This window comes from Phodopus roborovskii, unplaced genomic scaffold, assembly GCF_943737965.1.
Source record: "Phodopus roborovskii unplaced genomic scaffold, PHOROB, whole genome shotgun sequence".
Lineage (NCBI taxonomy): Eukaryota > Metazoa > Chordata > Mammalia > Rodentia > Cricetidae > Phodopus > Phodopus roborovskii.
The window spans coordinates 11,507,524-11,513,523 of record NW_026126588.1 but is presented as its reverse complement, the minus strand read 5'-3'; the positions used below and the strand labels follow the sequence as shown (position 1 = coordinate 11,513,523).

The following is a 6,000-nucleotide window of genomic DNA, read 5'->3' as shown; positions in this document are numbered from 1 at the left end:
TAAAAATATCTTTGAAGGAATACATTTTCCAATACACCGATGAAATAGTCTATTATGACTGTCTACAGATCAGAAAGTGGTAAAAATTTTATAAAGTCACAGATCTTCAGAAGACAATACATCTAAAATTTTAAATTAGCTAATGAATTCATGAACTGAAAACAAGTACACAGCTTTAAAAAAAACTCTAATTGAAGAGGCAAGAACACTGATTTTAATGTTAAGCTAATATGAAAAATGATACACATAAAAAGAATGGTTTAATTTGATACATATGAGTTTTCTTTTATGCAGTTTTTAATTAATAATAAATCAATGTTTAATAACCTTAACTTATTAGTTGCATGGCTGATTATTTTAAACAATCTTATCAGATAATCTTGTCATAAAATGAACAATTTAAAGTTGACAAAACTCCTTCATTTCCATTAATAGTATGCTTTAAATCCCTTTCTCTGATCTTACTAGAAGTGCTTTTCCTTTTTTTTTTCCCCAAGTCAGGCTTTTCCTTGGAGTTGACAACCATTTGAAAATAGAGATGCATTTGGAAACTAACACGATATGGAAATAAAATAGATGGGAGACACAGGAAAACATCCTATGAGACTGGAGGTTCTAGGGTTGGTAAGTGAATCTGTAAGACATACTGTCAGCCAGGTCTCTGCACAAAGGGAAAAGGGAAGTGGTCAGAGCTCTGCCTGAGCTACAGTGAACAAGAAGATTCATCAGACTACCTAAGAAAACCAGTCTGATGCAGCCAGAAGATTATGTGGCTGGAATTGACTAAGAGATCAGGACTTGAGATGAGGCATGAGTCAGCAGAATGAGATAGTTGCCCTGATGTGTTTGCTATCACAAAGCTAGTGATAATTAGCATAAATATCACATTGCAAAAAAAAAAAGTGGTAAGCTTTAGGCATATAAAGCATAGCATAATTCATGAAGTCATGTCATTGCTGTCACTTGATCCTAGATAATTATACTTTTCAGGAGTGATTCAGAGGTCTGGTGGTGGGAGGAATGTCTCCTGTCTGACAGGTTCTGATCCAAGCAAATGCTTTGTCACTTGGAAAACCCAAATAATCTGAGTTGCAATCCAGAAGTAACTGCACATTTTCACGCTGTGTATCAAAAACTACTTGCAGTTTAATCAATTATGCAGTATCAGGGCTTCCTTGGTAATATATTATTAAAGACTATGGCACATGCATTTTAAACCTGCATTTCTTTTATTTTGATTCCAATCTTCTCTTTTTAATACAGTCACTTAGATCAAGCAGTAAAGTCTTCTCACTCCTCATCTATCTCCATTCAACAACTAGATGCAAGTAACATAATCAGCTTTAAAAGAAAAGGAAATCATTCACTTATTCAGACAGGGTGTCACTCTGTAGCCCTGGCTGGCCTCAGCCTGTCAAGTGCAACCACGCAACACAGCCAGACACTTTCCTTTTAACTGGAGGATTGGCTTGTATCATGCCTTTTCCAAAACGATCATGGCCATGAAGTCATGAAATAACATCACAAAATTATGAAGGGATACATGTATCCTTTGGACTTGTAGCTGATGTACCCATGAAGAAAGTGTTATACTTAATCTTTGCTTTCTTCCGTTTCAGTATATTTGCTGTTAAAAGAAATATAACTTCCAAAACTCACTTACCATCTTAGTATCTATGACTCTGTCTATAGGAGACAAGAATGACTGCACCAAGAGTCATCTTTGCAAGTGTTAACAGACTGGCTATAGGCAATGGAAGCATTCCAATCCTTGTTTAAAATTTGTTCAGAAAAGCCAATGGGTAAAATGGCCTAAAGTACAAGGCAACATTACTTCTGCCGAGAGAACAGAAAGGTTCCGCTCATCTTTAGTGTAGCAAAATGCACACAGAAGTTGCCATTTTTAACTATTTTTGGATCAGTGGCCTCACGTCCACTCACGTCGTGCGTGACTATCACCACCACCCGCACTCCCAATTTTTATCCGTTGGGGAAATGTTCCGCAGCCCTGCTTTAGTCACACACAGAAACTTGAACGCGCTATGAAATGTTCTGCTGGGGCAGTGGGAAACGGAGGATGGGGTTAATCAGTGAAGGACTGATGGTTGTGAGCTCAAGACCTGCAAGCGTCTATTTATTGACTTAGAGAAGACGCCGTCCATCAGGAAGCTAATGGATCAGCATCCGCGCATCGCCGCAACCACAAATGAGCCCCGAAAGGGCAGCCGGGACCCTCAGCAGCTTCCTTGCCTATTATTGCCCTGCAAGGAGAGACGGGAAGGAGACAGCCAGCTCCACAGCCTTACACCGTCCCCTCCAGCCTCTCCCGCCTCCCCTACGGCTCGGCCAGCGCCCCCAACGCTGCCCCTCACTCCCACCGCGCCGGGGGCGGGGGGGGGGGAGCTCAGCGCTTCTTATTGACGCAAGCCTCCCGCTCTCGCGGGAACTCGGGAGCGCGAGCCGGGCAAGGAGAGCAAATCTTGAAAAATCTGTGTGTGGCTCCAAGGGGGCGGGGCGCGGAGCCCGAGGGGGCGTGGCCTCGCTCGCGAGAGGGCGGGGCGTGGGGAGTGGGGGGGAGCGCCAGGGGCGGGGCCGCGGGCCGGGGACCTGTTGAACGCAGGTATCGCTCGCCCGCCGCGCTCCCTCGGGGGACCCAGGCGACTGCGCATGCTCGGCGGCGGCGGCGGCGGCGGCGGCGGCGGGCCGGCAGCCGAGCGCCCGTGACGAGCTGACTCCTGGCTCGCGGTGGTTGCGTTGCGGGTGCTGCGATGGCGATGTGAGGGGGGGCCCCGGGGCGGGATGGTGCTGAGCCGGGTGAGGACGCCTTCCAGCCGGACGCCGAGCTCCTCCAACGCACAGGCGCGAGCGGAGGCCGCGCGCCCCGAGAGGTGAGCCCCCTCGCTGCGCGGCGCGACTCGCCGGCCCCCCGCGACCCCGCTTCGGGTCCCTCTTCCCCCGGGGCCGCACAGGAAGCGGCCTCGTCGTCTGCCCCGGCTCTCACGCCCTGGCCTCAGCCGGCTGCCGGCGGTCGCTGCCGGGTCCTGGGCCCGCTGAAGGTCGGCGGGGACGCGAGGGGCGCGGCGCGCAGCCCGGTGCTCCCCGCCGGCCCTTCCCGCACGTCGCCCCGCTCCGTCTTCGCCGCCCGGCCCTGCGACCCTCGCCCGCTTCCTCCCCCTCTCCAGCGAGTCGGGTGGCCCCTGGTTGTCGGTCTGCTCTGCGCGATTTGCTTCCCTCCGCTGCATCCCCCCGGTCGGTACCTCTTGGCCACCGCGGACCAGTTTTCCGACTGTCGACACTGTTTTTCGCCTCTGGTACTTCGTCGTAGCTCTTTTGTTAGTTATTGACTTGTGGGAGGGTGGGTTGTTTCTTTCTTTTTCTTTTCTTTAATATTTTTTTTTGGTGGGAGGGGGGCTTTTTTGCTTGCTTGATTTGTTTTTTTCTTAAGCATCCCTTTGCGCCTGTGTTCTTTCTGTGTTCCACCTTGCCTTTAGAGGCCCCCACTCTCTTACCTCTCTCTCCTCTGGTACCCTGCTTCATTGCTTTCTGTCTAACGACCCCTAAACCTCCGTGCTGAACATGTTTCTACTCTCTAATCTTGGGTGGTTTTGTTCTTTTTCGTCTGTAAAACTCCTTTTTCTTATTTGTTTGGATGGAACCTTTTCATTCGGTCCGTTTGTTTTACTCTTTATTACATCCCTAAAGAGTTGTTACATGCTCTTCTCTCTTCTTCCCACGGAACCTGGGGATATGCTTGCCCAATATCCTTAGTTCAGCTTCCAGAGAAATCAATTTCGTCTTTCTTCTCTTTATAATATCTAAAGAATAGCAGTACACTTTATTGAATCTTTAAGAAACATATCCAGTTCATTTTATGAGAAACAGCCTGGTCATTTATAAAGAGGTAAGATTTGGCAAAAGCTCAGGTAAATATAGTTGTCCAGGAACAAATATGAAATGAAATTTAACAAAAAAAAATGCTATATAAAATGCATTGATTTGGTGTTTACACTCAACTGTTAACGGCTGGTTGCATCATTTTGAGTCTGTTCTCTTTAGTAAATGTCTACGGTTTCTGCTAACAGGAATAGGATAACTGCCCACTGGGGAGGAACAAAAGAGAATAGAATCATTAATCTTTTGAATTGGGCAAAAGAACTTAATAATATAAAAAAAAAAAAAAAAAACTGGGAACCTTTCTTCCTTTCATTTTGAGCCAGATCTAATTTAAGGAAAACTTTTGTTTGTGTTGATAATAGTGTAGTATCAAATTCTGGAGGCATCTGCTCAGGCAATTATTGTCAGTAAAGTTTGCCTTTATTCTAGGGTTGAAGACCACCTGGATTATGTATTTCATTCTGGAATCTCAAAGCAGCCCACAAACAATAAATTCTTCCTTATGTTATCTATGCCAGGTAGGAATTAAATCTTTCTATTTTTATTTTAAGAAGGGAAATACTAAGGCAAAAACAAACAAACAAACAACAACAACAAAAACAAACCCTCCTTTTTCAAGGTAGCTTACACATAGCAGAAGGGCCTGGAGTTAGCTCTCCCCATGTGAAGTGAAGAATCCATCCTACACCTACATTTTAAATGCTTTTTTTCAAATGCAAATAAAATCATTGCTATTTCTCAAAGGTGCTTAACTCTCCTCTAAAAGCAGGTCTTTTCATTCCTAGGGAATTAATCCATTAGAAATCCACCAGCTACACATTCTTAGTATTACAGTGAACTACTTTTATTTTCTTTGAAATTAAATAAGGGGTCTGTGTTATAGAGCAGGCACAGGACTAAATGTCAAGAGGTTTGAACCCTTGTGTAACTCCATAGTAGTTTGTAGAAGCCACTTAGCATCTTCCTCACCTCCACCTGTAGAATGTGGTGACAGCAATGCTGGCAACCCAGTAATCTGTCTGTAGTCAGCCCATCCTGTCATTTAAACATGCTTAGGTCCACCACAGACAGAAATTACTGTGTAAATACACAGGGTTTTGTTTGTTTGTTTGTTTGCTTTTTGTTTGCAAACAATAAAGTTGACTACTTAAATCCCTTAAGATCAAGTTAAACAGTTTTTGTTTTGTTTTTTCTATGTAATACCCAGTAGAATACTAGTGAACTATGGACTGGCTTAAATTAGTTAATGTTCAGACACAATGAGCAGATACTGCATCACTCGGGGGTGTAAAAAAGATAAAAATGTTCTCTTTTCCAGGAGTAGATACTCAAAGGAACTACAAGAAGTCTATCTTTAGTTACTCTCTAGTTGTTGTCTTTTATGTTCACTTTAATTTCTGTAAACTGTAGGCCCTGGCCCTGGAGACTTCTGGGTCATGAGAGATTGTTTAGGAGATAGAAAAGGCAAGGATTTCCTTTGCTTTGAATTGAAGTATTGAGGAAAGAGCCACTCAGTGAACTGTGTGACCTGTGCATGTGTTTATTTCAGTAAGTGAGTGGAGACAGCCTAGATGTGTAAAGTGAGTGGGGGCAGCTTGTTTTGAGTGGTAGGAAGAAGGCTGAGAAATGAATAGGAACCAGATGCAGAGTCGTGATAGAGAGCACATTCTTACTGGATCCTGAGGCTTTTAGTTCAGTGCACATGTCATTAGGTATGCATGTTTTCAGGAGGTTAGTGAGGCACCTCCCCAGTGGTTGCATGTTCTAAAGATTGGAAGTTTTTAACGTGTACCCATGTTTAGTTATCAAGGGCATGCTAAAATAGAACTTGACCTCCTTATAGATATGTAAAAGCACCAGGTATACTGTGCCATTAAAGGATATTTACTACTTAGATAACCTAGTTCTTGATTTTATGAAACCACCTTTGTGGATTATCTTTCAACTAAGGAACCATTCTGAGAAGATGATAGTGTATATTTGCTTTTATGTAGTTTTGCCAGGCCAATCATGATACAAAAATTATTTCTAAGTATCTTGTGAATATAAAATTTGGGTTTGACCAAATTGAGTGGGTTCCTGATAGGCACCTAGAACATTTCTGTT

The 6,000-nt window shown here is 44.1% G+C and overlaps 1 protein-coding gene across 5 annotated transcripts in view; it reads left to right on the top strand.

The window, feature by feature from the left end:
- The first annotated feature begins 2,784 nt into the window (after positions 1-2,784).
- Positions 2,785-6,000, top strand: part of Fam135a (family with sequence similarity 135 member A) — a 69,953-nt gene continuing 66,737 nt past the window's right edge. For 4 of the 5 annotated variants that reach the window (XM_051204592.1, XM_051204590.1, XM_051204591.1 and 1 more), the window contains exons 1-2: positions 2,785-2,888; positions 4,324-4,412. The gene's annotated coding sequence lies outside the window, so the exon portion shown is untranslated. The remainder of the gene's footprint in view (positions 2,889-4,323; positions 4,413-6,000) is intronic. The other variant, XM_051204589.1, reaches the window with a different exon arrangement.